The following is a 15240-nucleotide window of genomic DNA, read 5'->3' as shown; positions in this document are numbered from 1 at the left end:
TTTCCACTTATTTTGTTTTTCTGCTTTAACTTCAGGACTCACATATTCTATTATGTAGGAGGCCTCATGCTGTTTTTTATTTTGAGCCATTCAATTTTTTTTAACATCTTTATTGGAGTATAATTGCTTTACAGTGGTGTGTTAGTTTCTGCTTTATAACAGAGTGATTCAGCTATACATATACATATATCCCCATATCTCCTCCCTCGTGCATCTCCCTCCCACCCTCCCTATCCCACCCCTCTAGGGGGTCACAAAGCACCGAGCTGATCTCCCTGTGCTATGCGGCTGCTTCCCACTAGCTATCTATTTTACATTTGGGTAGTGTATTGATGTCCATGCCACTCTCTCACTTCGTCCCAGCTTACCCTTCCCCCTCCCCATGTCCTCAAGTCAATTCTCTATGTGTGCGTCTTTATTCCTGCCCTGCCCCTAGGTTCTTCAGAACCATTTTTTTTCTATATTCCATATATATGTGTTAGCATATGGTATCTATTTTTCTCTTTCTGACTTACTTCACTCTCTATGACAGACTGTAGGTCCATCCACCTGTCTACAAAAAACTCAGTTTCGTTTCTTTTTATGGCTCAGTACTATTCCATTGTATATATGTGCCACATCTTCTTTATCCATTCATCTGTCGATGGACACTTAGGTTGCTTCCATGTCCTGGCTATTGTAAATAGAGCTGCAACGAACATTGTGTTACGTGACTCTTTCTGAATTATGGTTTTCTCAGGGTATATGCCCAGTAGTGGGATTGCTGGGTCATATGGTAGTTCTGTTTTTAGTTTTTTAAGGAACCTCCATACTGTTCTCCATAGTGGCTGTATCAATTTACATTCCCACCAGCAGTGCAAGAGTGTTCCCTTTTCTCCACACCCTCTCCAGCATTTATTGTTTGTAGACTTTCTGATGAGGGCCGTTCGGACAGGTATGAGGTGATACCTCATTGTAGTTTTGATTTGCATTTCCCTCATGATTAATGATGTTGAGCATCCTTTCATTTGTTTGCTGGCAATCTGTATATCTTCTTTGGAGAAATGTCTGTTTAGGTCTTCTGTCCATTTTTGGATTGGGTTGTTTGGTTTTTTGATATTGAGCTGCATGAGCTGCTTGTAAATTTTGGAGATTAATCCTTTGTCAGTTGCTACATTTGCAAATATTTTCTCCCATTGTGAGGGTTGTCTTTTCGTCTTGTTTATGGTTTCCTTTGCTGTGCAAAAGCTTTCAAGTTACATTAGGTCTCATTTGTTTATTTTTGTTTCTATTTCCATTTCTCTAGGAGGTGGGTCAAAAAGGATATTGCTGTGATTTATATCCTAGAGTGATCTGCCTATGTTTTCCTCTAAGAGTTTTATATAGTGCCTGGCCTTACATTTAGGTCTTTAATCCATTTTGAGTTTATTTTTGTGTATGGTGTTAGGGAGTGTTCTAATTTCATTCTTTTACATGTAGCTGTCCAGTTTTCCCAGCACCATTTAATGAAGAGGCTGTCTTTTCTCCATTATATATTCTTGCCTCCTTTATCAAAGATAAGGTGACCATATATGTGCATGGGTTTATCTTTGGGCTTTCTATCCTGTTCCATTGATCTATATTCCTGTTTTTGTGCCAGTACCATACTCTCTTGATTACTGTAGCTTTGTAGTATAGTCTGAAGTCTGGGAGCCTGATTCCTCCAGCTCCGTTTTTCTTTCTCAAGGTTGCTTTGGCTATTCAGGGTCTTCTGTGTTTCCATACAAATTGTGAAATTTTTCGTTCTGGTTCTGTGAAAAATGCCAGTGGTAGTTTGATAGGGATTGCATTGAATCTGTAGATTGCTTTGGGTAGTACAGTCATTTTCACAATGTTGATTCTTCCAACCCAAGAACATGGTATAGCTCTCCATCTTTTTGTATCATCTTTAATTTCTTTCATCAGTGTCTTATAATTTTCTGCATACAGGTCTTTTGTCTCCTTAGGTAGGTTTATTCCTAGATATTTTATTCTTTTTGTTGCAATGGTAAATGGGAGTGTTTTCTTGATTTCACTTTCAGATTTTTCATCATTAGTGTATAGGAATGCAAGAGATTTCTGTGCATTAATTTTGTATCCTGCAACTTTACCAAATTCATTGATTAGCTCTAGTAGTTTTCTGGTAGCATCTTTAGGATTCTCTGTGTATAGTATCATGTCATCTGCAGACAGTGACAGCTTTACTTTTTCTTTTCCGATTTGGATTCCTTTTATTTCTTTTTCTTCTCTGATTGCTGTGGTTTAAACGTCCGAAACTATGTTGAATAATAGTATGGAGAGTGGACAACCTTGTCTTATTCCTGATCTTAGGGGAAATGGTTTCAGTTTTTCACCATTGAGAATGATGTTGGCTGTGGGTTTGTCATATATGGCCTTTATTATGTTGAGGTAGGTTCCTTCTATGCCTACTTTCTGGAGGGTTTTTGTCATAAATTCGTGTTGAATGCTGTTGAAAGATTTTTCTGCATCTATTGAGATGACCATTTGGTTTTTATTCTTCAATTTGTTAATATGGTGTATCACATTGATTGTTTTGCGTATATTGAAGAATCCTTGCATTCTTGGGATAAACCCCACTTGATTATGGTGTATGATCCTTTTAATGTGCTTTTGGATTCTGTTTGCTAGTATTTTGTTGTGGATTTTTGCATCTGTGTTCATCAGTGATACTGGCCTGCAGTTTTCTTTCTTTGTGAATGAGCCATTCACTTTTTGTTGGAAGTAGAAAACTGGATTTTAACCTTTTAACTTGCCCCCTTTTATATTTAGATTGGGGAAACTTACTCTGTTTTAGCAATTATTTATTTCTAGAAAGAACATATATGACTTCCCTAGGTTATTTTTCTTAACACTAATTAGATATTAACTAATAATAATAGCAAATGTAATTGTAGGTAAATCTGGTTACTGGAATTCGATCAATTTGTGAATTTTGAGGAAAGTATATGATCATATTTTCCAGAATAGCCAACCTCAGTATATCTGTTTATTAACTTTTGAGTCAATACAAATTTATTAACCTATTATTATGTTCCTCTCATAAATTATCTTTTTTAAAAATTGAAGTTGTAGTTGATTTATAATATTGTGTTAGCTTCAGGGGTACAGCAAACTGATTCAGTTATACATATACTGATATTTTTAAAGATTATTTTCTAATATAGGTTATTACAAGATATTGAATATAGTTCTTTGTTCTATAGAGTGAATCTCATAAAACGTCTTAAATTGCTCCAATGTAAAATAAATACAGAGAAAATTTTGAAAGGCAGTTACTCTCAGTATAAAATATCATGTACTTATTTATGCACTTCTGTTCCCTATGAATGCTTGTGTTCCATATATTTGCAAAGGAACTTTACTAACCACAGTGTTCACTAATTATGGGGGTTAGTTTCTTTCATCTTAGGGTGAGTATATTTTAGTAGGAATGTACTTATTCAGAATTTCCTCTGTTTTACATCACAGTTGAAAATCCCGTTCAGGCATATCTAATTCCACAGTGATGATGTAAGTACGTTTTTTAGAGTCCAGTTGTGTGTGTTTGCTAGAAATAATATGTGCTGGCCGCGTCACCAGAACCTTTTTAGTTCCATGGTTTGCATGATAACAGGGACGTAGGTCATTCACGCAACTGGGTTTGGTGTCTTCTTTTCCAGGCAAAGAATAGGTAAGGCCACAATTAATTCACTATTGCCTTGACCAGAACAAACCCTGCATGTCTTAGGTTGGAATTCTTTGGGATTGCAGACTCTTGCATTTCTGTGTGGTTTGCAATAGTTGTTGAGCTTCCTGAGTCCGGTCCACAAGTGGAATAGGTAAAAGGAAAATTCTGACACAGGGTATAGTGTTTCCTGTATGGAACAGGAGTTAAGAGACTGTCTACTAACAGGTAGTTAAGCTTGACCTGTCACCCTGCGAAAAATAGCCCGTGCTCAAGCAATGACACAGCTTAGTTGCTTATGAAAGTACATATTCAAATGGTAGTAGCAGTAGTACTATTTTCTTTTTTTTTTTTTTTTTGCGGTACGCGGGCCTCTCACTGCTGCGGCCCCTCCCGTTGTGGAGCACAGGCTCCGGACGCGCAGGCGCAGCGGCCATAATGGCTCACGGGCCCAGCCGCTCCGCGGCACGTGGGATCCTCCCGGACCGGGGCACGAACCCGCGTCCCCTGCATCGGCAGGCGGACTCTCAACCACCGCGCCACCAGGGAAGCCCGGTAGTAGTACTATGTTAAACTGGGGGCTAAGTTAGCAGGATTGTTTGCAGCCATGCCACGGTCTTTCTCTTCATCATTTTAGTTTCTCTCATACTTTACCTGGAAATTAAATGATACTTTTCTCGGGTGTAAAACACACACACAGTAAAGGGATAGAAAACATGTATAAGGCATGGTTCGTGAGTACGTGTTAGAGGAATTGAGTTTGCGTAGACAAAAGGGTAAAAACGAGAGAGAGGTATATCTTCCCTAAAGTATGGCTCAGGAGGGACACAGATTCCTGGCTGATTCTGTATTAATTCTATCTGTTGGTATTTTTATAAATGGCCGACCTAGGCACTTTTCTCTTAACAGCTTAAGGGGAGTGGCAGCAGCAGTGTATCTCCCGGGTGGAACCGTTTGCAGGGAGGTTACGAGTCATGCATTTTAACTTACTATGTGAGCGGCTTGGAGGACACGTGAGGGCAAAGCTTAGCTGCTGGGGATGATTGCATCTTTGTGGGCCCCTTCTTCCAAGCTGAGGTTTGGCTACAAATGTTAATGCTTCGGGTTGTTTTCCTCCTCCTGAAAAGCATTGTAAATTGCATAACCTCAAGGTAGATTTCTAGAATAACAAATGTGCACAGCGGACGCCTCGTTCGTTCTCCATTGGGGTGGTGGTTGAAAGCTCGGTTCTGTCTTGAGGCTCTCAGAGGAGCGTGGTTGAGCTATCCAGAAGGAGAGCAAAGAGAAAATTCCCGTACCTCCATTCTCTGGCTCCTCAAGAAAGAGCAGGTCTGTAGTATGTGAGATGGGGATCCAAGGCAGCTGGACGCTGAACTGAGCAGAGCGGCAGCTGAGACCATGGCCCTAAAGAATATTTTAAAATTTCTGGATGAAATAACGTGTATACCGTAAAACCAGTTCCCACATGCGCTTGCAGCAGCCCTGAATATCGGAATAACATAAGAGCTAGAAAACAAGGTACTGATTTTATTACACCAGAATGACCACACCTGAGTCACAAACTCTCTATTCTCTTTGAGAAAAACATATAATGAGTCAAAACTCATGTGTTACTTAAGAGAATAACTCTTAGGCAAGAGAGAGGCTCGACTCTCTAGAAATAGAACAGAAGTCATGACTCAACACATTCATGGAATTAAGTAATGAGCGTCAGAAGATGGAAAAAAATGGCAAGTAGCTGGGTTTGGGGAAAAGGGAATCATGTGGGAGGGATGCACACTTTTAAGCAAGTATATCTCAGGGTGACAGTGGCCTCCAGCTGTTTGCCTCTGGGAAGTAACTAAGAGTTGATGCAAAGGCAGGAGAAATGAATCTGCCCACCAAGACAAAGAAGCAATAGTCTGAAAGAGAATTCTTCTGCATCCCCGCTTTGAATTTGACTTTTGATGGCTAACTTCACCGTTTATTTCCAAATCCCTCTAAACATTTGCCTGGCATGCGGTCTGTAGGGTGAGTTCCTCTGGTAGAAGCGTGCATAGAAGAACGAAGCACATACACAGAAAGTACGCTGCGCCTGACTGATGCGCGCCCATCGCGTGCTCAGCACAGTGAGATGTAGCTTCAGGTGAAGATGGATGTGCCACCGTCCCCGCCTTCCGACAGGGCAGCCACAAATAAGCTCGGGACAAAAGCTGCCAGTACTAGGGCCTGATATTTGACAACGTGATAATGTCCTCTTGCTTCCTTTTCTTTCACCCATTGAATGAAAGAATAGCAGCAGATCACACCCAAGATCCTTTTCCAACTCTGAGATTCTGTGATCATCCGGGGCCACACAGGTGCTAGAACTAGAAGGAAGCCGTGGCCTTGGGTTGGAACTCAAAGCTGTGTGGCATCTGGGTAGAGAGAGGGAAGCGAGGAGCTCATTCTGTGGGTGAGAATGCGAGCAGAGAGCTCAGAAAGAACTGTTGATGTGTGAGATCCTCAGACAGCCTCAGTTCAACAGAGAACGTTCACCGAGAGGTAAAAAGCCGTTAAGACTGACACACGCATGTTTTCCAGATCTCACGTGGCCTCAGATGACACGTCAACGGGTTAATCCTTGATATGTAGGAATAGGCAGGAAGCGATGCAGCGCAGAGAGCGATTAAAGCTCCCACCCCTGCAGGATTCAGAAAGCAGGAGGATGTAGAAATGTAGTTTCCTATGTAGTGTTCAGATTGTCTATGAGGTTTAAAAGGGGACACGCTATCTACCACTGATTAGGAGAGAAATATATGGGGAAAAGGATGAGGGGGGGGACGCCTTATACAGACAGAGACAAGAAATTTAGAAATAGATGAAGAAGGTAGAGGTGCACTTTTGGAAGAGGAGAGGGTACCAGTAGAATTACAATGTTTAATGTATCGTGTATCGGCTGAACCCGTACAGGTTCGGAAAGACGTTACACCAAAAGCAACCAGGAGAACAAGCGGGGGATATTTGTACCCTGCAAACCACAGGAACGTGACAGGAAGACAGGGAGTTTGGTCGGATGGAGCAAACAGAATAACAAAGACAAAACATGCGTCAGTCTCAGGGGCTTGGGTTTTGGTCCAGCTGGCTCTGCCCTGGGGGGGCAGGGGGTGGGATCCAGATAGGATTAAGGTGGAAAATGCAGTTTCTCTAACCTTGCATACTTAGCCACATTTTAGCCACTGAAACATACCTGTTGCATCTCTGATCTGCATATGAGGGATATTTGGATAATCCTTCCTTTGCATGGTGCACACAGTTCTCACCAGACAGGAAAAACTGAGTTTTGATATCACGAAGACACCTGCCAAAGTGACTCCTAAAGGCTGAGATGGCTGTTTCCTCCTTACTCAGCGTCAGGGTGTCTCCACCTCGGCACTACTGACTTTCCGGATCGGATGCCAGTTTCCTTGGGGGGCTGTCCTGGGCACTGTAAGATGTTCAGCAGCGTCCCTGGCCTCCACTCCCTAGAAGCCAGTGACCACCTTCCCGTTCAGACAGTGGAAACTGTCTCTAGACATTGTCAAAGTCCCCTGGGGAGGGGTGCCCAGTTACTGCTGGGTTCCCCCTTAGCTGCTAAGCACAGCCAGACACCTTACATTTGTATGAATGAAAGAATGAATAACCTGTTTTCCCTCCTAATGGTGACAATAAGCTTTAAATGCCAGGCTCCCTCTAACCCCCTGTCTGTCCCCCATGACTTTATAAACACAGAGATAATTCGGGAAGAGTCTAGGCGTTACATTTTCTACTAGGTGGCCTTGTTTATGCAAGAAAAGCCCTACCCCTTCCATCAATATTTTGGGACATAAAATTGCAGAAGAAATAGGGTGTTGACAAGTTGCCGTTCATTTCCCTTGTTTATAAACACCACTTTGATAAACAGTATTAAGTCTCTGAAAGACTTGCTTTCCCCATCCTGTAAGGTTCTTCCAAGAAGGTTCGTTTCAGAGTGGGTTCGGGGACTGTTTCGGGGGGACAGCCTTCCCTCCGAGCCTCTCAGGCGGTTTCTCACACCCATGACGCACCAGCCCAGGAATGCTTTCAGGAGCCAAGCAGAGGCCTGTGCCTCTTCTCTTTCTGGCACCAAGACGCGCGAAACCCGAGCGGGCGCGCCCAGATGGCTTTCCGGGCTGTGGGAAAGCTTCCGTGAATGGGCTCATTCAAGGGCATCCATGAAAACGAGGGCACTTTGCAACCGGCAGGGCGTTCAAAGGATCCCACGGGGCGTTCTTGGCCAGGAAAAGGAGCAAGAGATCTGAAAGCCCGAGGATCCCCCTGCTCGCAGGGAGGCCGGGAAAGCGCCACGCTCTCCTCTGCCTTGAAAGTAAAGCTGTTCAGGATCCTTCAAACGCCGGACAGCACAGCACATCCCTTCGCCAAACGTAATCCTTGAAGCCCAGCCGCCTCTGCTCCCGGGAGCGGCCTTCTGTGTCTGCGCATCCCTGGAAGATGCGCTGCTATTCGCGCATTTACGCACGTGCTCCGTAAACCACGCCCCCTCATCAGTAGGGATCGGATGTGCAAGGATTGTGCGCTGTCTGCTGTGTGCCGGGCGGGCGGGGGCTTGGGGGGAGTGGCTGTGAAAATGCTTCCAGAGCTAGGGTCCTCTGCATAGAGGAGCGAATGAATGGGATTAAAGGGGTTTTGATTTACATCTTGAACGTGGAATTCCTTTCTCTTTCAGAGATGATGAACTGTGTGGTCCTCAGTCCTCCCCTTTAAAGAGGAAGATGGGGGATGCTTCCGAAGCCCTTCGTCCTCCGTTCCACTGAGGTTCGTTAGCGTTTGTAAAAGGCTGTAGGGTTGGGTGCCCTCCCCACTTCTCCCAGCCCTGAAGCTGGATGGAAACATCTGGCACCCCAAATCCTGCTCGTGGGCCTTGCTTCTGTCACCCCTTTGATCCCTGGACCCTTCATGGGCTTAAATGTCATTCGCACATTTCTGATTACGGCGGAGGACTCCCACCCTCCCCAGCGTCCCGTCACCCCTGCCTCCTCCTGGACTCTCTTAAATCTCATCAGGCATCTTGCTCTGCGGCCTAGGAGGGCCCCTTCGGATGCGCGCGTGCCGGTCTCGGTGAACGCCTTCTCACGCGCACGTGCCTATCAGTGTTTGCTCCTCTTGGTGGAGACGGTTGGAAACCTTCCATGCTCACCAGACCATTCGTCTCCTCCCAACAGGAGAAGACCCCCAGAGTAGGCAGACCACCCCGTTGTGAAGTCTGGACACCAACAGGGTTTCCAGGGGCAATGGGCTGCCACAGTTTTGAGGACAGAGGACCACAGGAGGCCCTTGGCCTTGGGGCAGATGTGTTCAGGGGCTTGAGATTGGTAGCTCCACCCAATGCAACTGCACCACTATTGGAGTACTCCAGATTGCCTCTGGGAAAGACTGCCACTTCCTGTAGTCCCTTGAGACTTGTATTTGTGGGAAATCCCACATAAGAATTCTGTGTGCAGCAGAGAAAGGTAAGAAGAGGCATTACTCGTAAGGAACGTACAAGAGCACCATGGATGTGATGCAGTTTGACAGCCCAGGGTTCCGTTTTCATAATTCTGTGTCTATTGCATGTGGTACATATCCCAAACCTACGGCAGAGGGAGGCTGCAGCCCTACGTGCAGACCCCTCTCCTAGGTAAGCTAGGCTTCCTTCACAACTGTAAAGCAAAGAAACGATAAGACAGATGCGAAGGATTTGAATTCTGGGAAGCATCCTGCTTTTTCTTACAATTGTATTATTTGCATATGAGATAAAGTAAGTTAGTTGCAGGTTTTTTTTTTTTTTTTTTTTTTAAGAGCAGGAGTGGTGTAAAAATCAATAAACAACTGCTGGATCAATAACTTTCTGAACCAGACCGGCTGACAGATTGGTATCTGCACGAGATCTTTTCTTAAATGTCAAGTGACCAGTTCATTTTCCTGAGCTTGTTGTTAGTTTCAAGCTTCAGGAAAGCCCCCCTTTGGAGCATCTTTGTGTGCACCTGTGCACTGTAAGAGCTTTGCCCAAAATGCATGAAGCCCAGATCTCCCTGTGCTTTCCTAGCAGCCTGGGTTCTATTGAAGTTTGGCCATGGCAAGCTGGTTTTTCTAGAAAGCCTTGAGTGGTTAAGTGAAGAGAGTCTGTTCTGCTAACAGGTGCTGAGAAAAAGATTAGATACAAAAAGATCAGTGGTGACCAAGAGGGGCGAACGCTTGCTTAATTTTTAATAGACACCATGCCTCCAAATCGTAGCTGCTTTCCACCACTGCGTAATTCCTGAGACATGGATTGAATAAACGGATGATTTCAGCAGACCGAACAATGGCACCAAAAAGAATACTCCTTTTGTTATTGGTGAGCATGGCTTCAAGATTATAGAATGATGGGGTCTCAAAAGGACAGAAAGAAAAACTATGACCGAATTATTTTTAGATTAGACCCAATTTCTAGGTATTTAGTGAGATGCCAAAATAATTTTTTAGATGTTTCTGCTCAGGCACCATTTCTGCTTTCCATAGGCATTTCTTTGGAAGCCGGAAGCTAAAAGAAATCTTACCGAATAACTGATGCATCCAGAACGAGCCTGGGGGCCGGTGGGTGGGGGTGGGTGGGAGGACTGGAAAGGAAATATTCTAACCTTTATGTTCAGTTACACACCATTACATCCACCGTTATCTTAAAAGGCTAATCAGCCATGTTTAAAAATTAAAATTGTTAAAAGTAAAATAGGTTGATAAATATAGAGGGAATGCAGAGTTGGCCACATCGCATACGGCTTAAGGATGAAGCAGGCTGCTAAGGGGCTCCCGAAATTAGGGCTGGTGGGTGTAAGTACAATGATGACATACGTTGCCACGTGCACCACCCAGTACAGAGGTGTGTGGGGCTCTTCCAAAAAGTGAATGTTACTGAAAAGGAAGCAGCAACAGCGACAAGAAAATGAGGGGGAACCGGTGGCGTTAAAAAGCCTCAGGAGAGGTGACAGCCTGCAATATATAAGCCTTTTCTATTGTATTAATCTGTATGACATTCCCCAGCCCTGTCTCAGAATCTATGGGGCAGGTGCATCTGAGTTCATGCCTGGTGGACAAGGGCACAGGTGCATGGGGGATGCTCCCAGTGGATGGAGATGCAGGTACGCAAGCAGAGTAGGAAGAGAGGGGATGCCCTGTCTGTGGAACTCCAAGTGGGTCCCCGTGGCTCAGTACCACCTCTCACACGTGGGAGGCCCAGGCTGACAGCCACTCTGTAATTCTTATGAGACAGTGCGTTCAGGCCATGACCTTACCCTCGGTTCAGTTGCCCCAGCCTAACGTGGAAATCGCCATCCCATCCAAGGGAGGTATTTCTCGGACCCTGCAGCGGTAGCAAGACGTGAAAATACAGGCTTTACTGAAAAGCACGGCAGTGAAACAAAATTAACACTCAGGGCACACGTTGTGTGCCCTTGAGTTTTGGGTGGTCCTGTCTTAAGGAGCCTGCCATGCAGACCTAGAAACAGTGCCGTTTAGAGAAATGTTTATACCAGGGGTGAGATTCTGATCTCTGCTGATTGGGTATTGTTATTGAATGGCTGCTAACAGTAGGAGAGATTCAGCGCCCTTAAATGGTTACCGGGGAATGGGTCTTATCCATCACAACATGAATCAGCCCGTTGACAGGCACGTACTGTGTACCTTTCAGCTGCGGAAGGCTTTGCAGAGGGTGGGGTGTACAAGGAAGCAGAACCCAGGGACCCTGCCACACAGGAACCTGCAAGGAGCACACGAGGATGAGATGAACACACACTAAAAGGCTCAAGGACGATGCAGGTAAACGTTCAAATCCTGTGTTGGGTGTTGCATACAAAAGCCCTGAGCTCATTACTTTAACAGCGTTTATGAAGATTTGGATGGGTGACTGACCTCTTATGCTTTGAAGGGGGACAGCTTTCGTTTCAGGATGGGACTTCTGGTTTTCTGAAGGATGGGGGAGCCTTGAGATTTCATAAGGTGAGGCATAGGGGAGTTGATGCAGGGATGAAAAGTGGAGTGATGGGGCTGGAGGTGACGAAGCACGGGCCATCTTTGGGGAAGTGACAGTGACTTGGTTAGACAGAAGCCAGAGATGGGTGTGCCCCAGGGCCAGAGAACCAGGAACATTGATGCTGTAACTCCCAGTGCAGGAGAAGACGGACGTCCCGGCTCACGCAGTTGGGAAGAGAGCAAAGTCAACCTTCCTCTGCCTTTGGTTCCACGCAGACTCTCCAGGGATTGGGTGACACCCACCCACACTAGGGTCAGGGCGTCTGCTGTACCTCATCCACTGATTCCCATGCTAACCTCTTCCAGAAACACCCGCCCAGACACACCCAGAGTTAATGTCTAACCAGCTGTCTGGGCACCTGTGGCCCTGTCAGGCTGACACATCAGATTCACCATCTGAGCGTCCAGTCCCCATCGGGGTGGTTTGGACTGTGTCACCTGAGCTGAGCTGGGCTGCACTTCCCGACACACCCTTCTGTGTAGGTTTTCAGACCTCCTTCACTTTCTCCTACTCCAGCTTTAAGGCTTTCCTATATACATCGGTGCATTTTATTCCTCCAGCACTTGTCTAGGCTTTAAACTACGTGGTATTTTTAGTACCACCATCACCTCTTTCTTACTTTCTCCTTTACAGATGAGCAGACTCATATAGGGGCACAGATAGTAATGGATAAACAGAATTTGGTCTTCTCATGCGGACCTCTTCCTGTTACACGACGCTCATTATATCATAGGGGTTCCTGTGAGCCCTGAAATTACATGTCTGCATTTACATTTCTTTTTTTTTCATTGAAGTATAGTTGATTTACAGTGTTGTGTTAATTACTGCTGTAAAGCAAAGTGACTCAGTTATATACATATATATTCTTTTTCATATTCTTTTCCATGATGGTTTATCACAGGATAATGAATATAGTTCCCTGTGCTCTACGGTAGGACCTTGTTGCTTATCCATTGTATATGGAATAGTTTGCATCTACTAACCCCAAACTCCCAGTCCTTCCCTCCCCTACCCCACAACCCTCTTGGCAACCAGAAGTCTGTTCTCTATGTCTGTGATTGTGTTTCTGTTTCATAGATATGTTCATTTGTGTCCTATTTTAGCTTCCACATATAAGTGATATCCTATGGCATTTGTCTTTCTCTTTCTGACTTGCTTCACTTAGTATGATCATCTCTAGGTCCATCCATGTTGTTGCAGATGGCAATATTTCATTTTTTTATGGCTAATATTCCATTGTATGTATGTACCACATCTTCTATATCCATTCATCTGTTGATGGACATTTAGGTTGCTTCCATGTTTCGGCTATTGTGAATAGTGCCGCTATGAATATAGGGGCACATGGATCTTTCTGAATCATGGTTTTCTCCAGATATATGCCCAGGAGTGGGATTGCTGGATCATATGGTAGCTCTATTTTTACTTTTTTAAGGAACCTCCATGCTGTTCTCCATAGTGGCTGCACCAACTTACATTCCCACCAACAGTGCAAGAGGGCTCCCTTTTCTCCACACCCTCTCCAGCATTTGTTATTTGTAGACTTTTTAACGATGGCCATTCTGACCAGTGTGAGGTGCTACCTCATTGTAGTTTTGATTTGCGTTTCTCTAATAATTAGCGATGTTGAGCATCTTTCATGTGCTTCTTGGCCATCTGTATCTCTTCTTTGGAGAAATGTCTATTTAGGTCTTCTGCCCATATTTTGATTGGGTTGTTTGTGGGGGTGTTTTGTTGTTGTTGTTATGTCTGCATGTAGAGCACAGTGCTAAGACGTAGTATACCTGGAATAAACAACCGCTATAGAAACAATTATCAGTTCAGATCAAAGTGCTGTTAACGTTCAGTAAAACAGCAGTTCTGTACAAAGGAGTAAAGAATTTTGTGGGTGATGAACCTTCATGGAGTCTCTGTTCGTACAGATTTCAGTTCAGACTGGCCATATGTGTTACCTAGAAGCGAAACATATGTGTCTTTTCTAGAAATGATGTCTTGCTTAAACCCTTTCATGATTGTCTGTGCACACTCTCTCACACTGTTGGGTGAGGGAAGATGTTTCGGCAACAGACATACGTGAATGTTTGCAAATCAGAGCCCCCGAAATAGAGGGAACTTTCTCGGCAAGCACTTTGAGGAATGCGTAGCTGTGCTTTAAAGCGCACACGGGACGCAAACGGCTCCCGAGTGATTAGAAATCGTCCTCCCGTTACCCGTCACCCTGTTTAGAAAGTTATTAGGTGCTCACTTCGGCAGCGCATATGCTAAAATTGGAAGGATACAGAGGAGATTAGCATGGCCCCTGCGCAAGGATGACACACAAATTCGTGAAGCGTTCCATATTTTTTAAATAAAGATTCTGAATGCAAAAAAATAAATTAAATAAATGCTTAGAGGCAAAAAAAAAAAAGGGAAAGTTATTAGGCTGATACCTTAATAAGAATTGTGTAAATAGTATTAGAATGACAAATGGTTTTCTCCAGAAGATTAACTTCTCTGCAGCTAAACCACTTTACTAGTAATTATTTGAGAAATTATCTCTGGAGCAGAACACAAGTGAAACTCTTTAAGTTACAAAATGTGTTTTATAGACTCTAGAGAAAAAGCACATTCACATATTTGGGGATTTCTTTTGTAATCCTTCAATGACATGGGCCCTACTGTACAAACGCTCAAAATAATAGTTTATTTTATTTTATTATTTTTTTTTTTTTGCAGTACGCGGGCCTCTCACTGCTGCGGCCTCTCCCGTTGTGGAGCACAGGCTCCGGACGCGCAGGCTCAGCGGCCATGGCTCACGGGCCCAGCCGCTCCGCGGCATGTGGGATCTTCCCGGACTGGGGCATGAACCCGTGTCCCCTGCATCGGCAGGCGGACTCTCAACCACTGTGCCACCAGGGAAGCCCTCAAAATAATATTTGACCTGGGTGTAATATTCATCCCGCTCCTTGCAGGTTCTGTAGAATATCCTTTGATGCCCATTTTGAATTAACTATGTATAAATGTAAGGCAGGGTTCTGCAAACTTCTTCTTAAAGTAAATATTTTAGTATTTTAAAATCCTAAATATTTTAAAAGTAAATATTTTAGACATTCAAGTTGGTGAACCAAGATGCAAAGTTGAGGCAATTAACACAGGCATATATACAACCATTTAAAATGTAACCATTTGGGGCTTCCCTGGTGGCGCAGTGGTTGAGAGTCCGCCTGCCGATGCAGGGGACACGGGTTCGTGCCCCGGTCTGGGAAGATTCCACATGCCACGGAGCGGCTGGGCCCGTGAGCCATGGCCGCTGAGCCTGCACGTCCGGAGCCTGTGCTCCACAATGGGAGAGGCCACGACAGTGAGAGGCCCACGTACCGCAAAAAAAAAAAAAAAAATGTAACCATTTGGAAATGTTCAGACCATTCTTAACTCACCAACCCTTAAAACACACAGATACAAGCAGCTGGCCAGATTTGGCACACTGGTTGTAGTTTGCTAAGACCTATTTTTAAAGTGTCAAAAATGGTCTAAAATATGTCATTAGTAGTGATTT

The 15240-nt window shown here is 44.4% G+C and overlaps 1 long non-coding RNA gene and 1 other non-coding gene across 2 annotated transcripts in view; both read left to right on the top strand.

The window, feature by feature from the left end:
• The window catches only part of LOC137217868 (uncharacterized), a 388659-nt gene that overhangs the window by 350378 nt on the left and 23041 nt on the right, over positions 1 to 15240 (top strand). Inside the window, exons 5-6 of the long non-coding RNA XR_010940307.1 lie at positions 8385 to 8473; positions 11364 to 11491. This is a non-coding gene — a long non-coding RNA (uncharacterized lncRNA). The remainder of the gene's footprint in view (positions 1 to 8384; positions 8474 to 11363; positions 11492 to 15240) is intronic.
• LOC137217927 (U6 spliceosomal RNA) lies at positions 13943 to 14049 on the top strand. The gene has a single exon (XR_010940317.1). It is a non-coding gene; the product is annotated as a U6 spliceosomal RNA (small nuclear RNA).

This window comes from Pseudorca crassidens, chromosome Y, assembly GCF_039906515.1.
Source record: "Pseudorca crassidens isolate mPseCra1 chromosome Y, mPseCra1.hap1, whole genome shotgun sequence".
Taxonomy (NCBI): domain Eukaryota; kingdom Metazoa; phylum Chordata; class Mammalia; order Artiodactyla; family Delphinidae; genus Pseudorca; species Pseudorca crassidens.
This window is presented reverse-complemented; position numbering and strand designations above follow the sequence as displayed.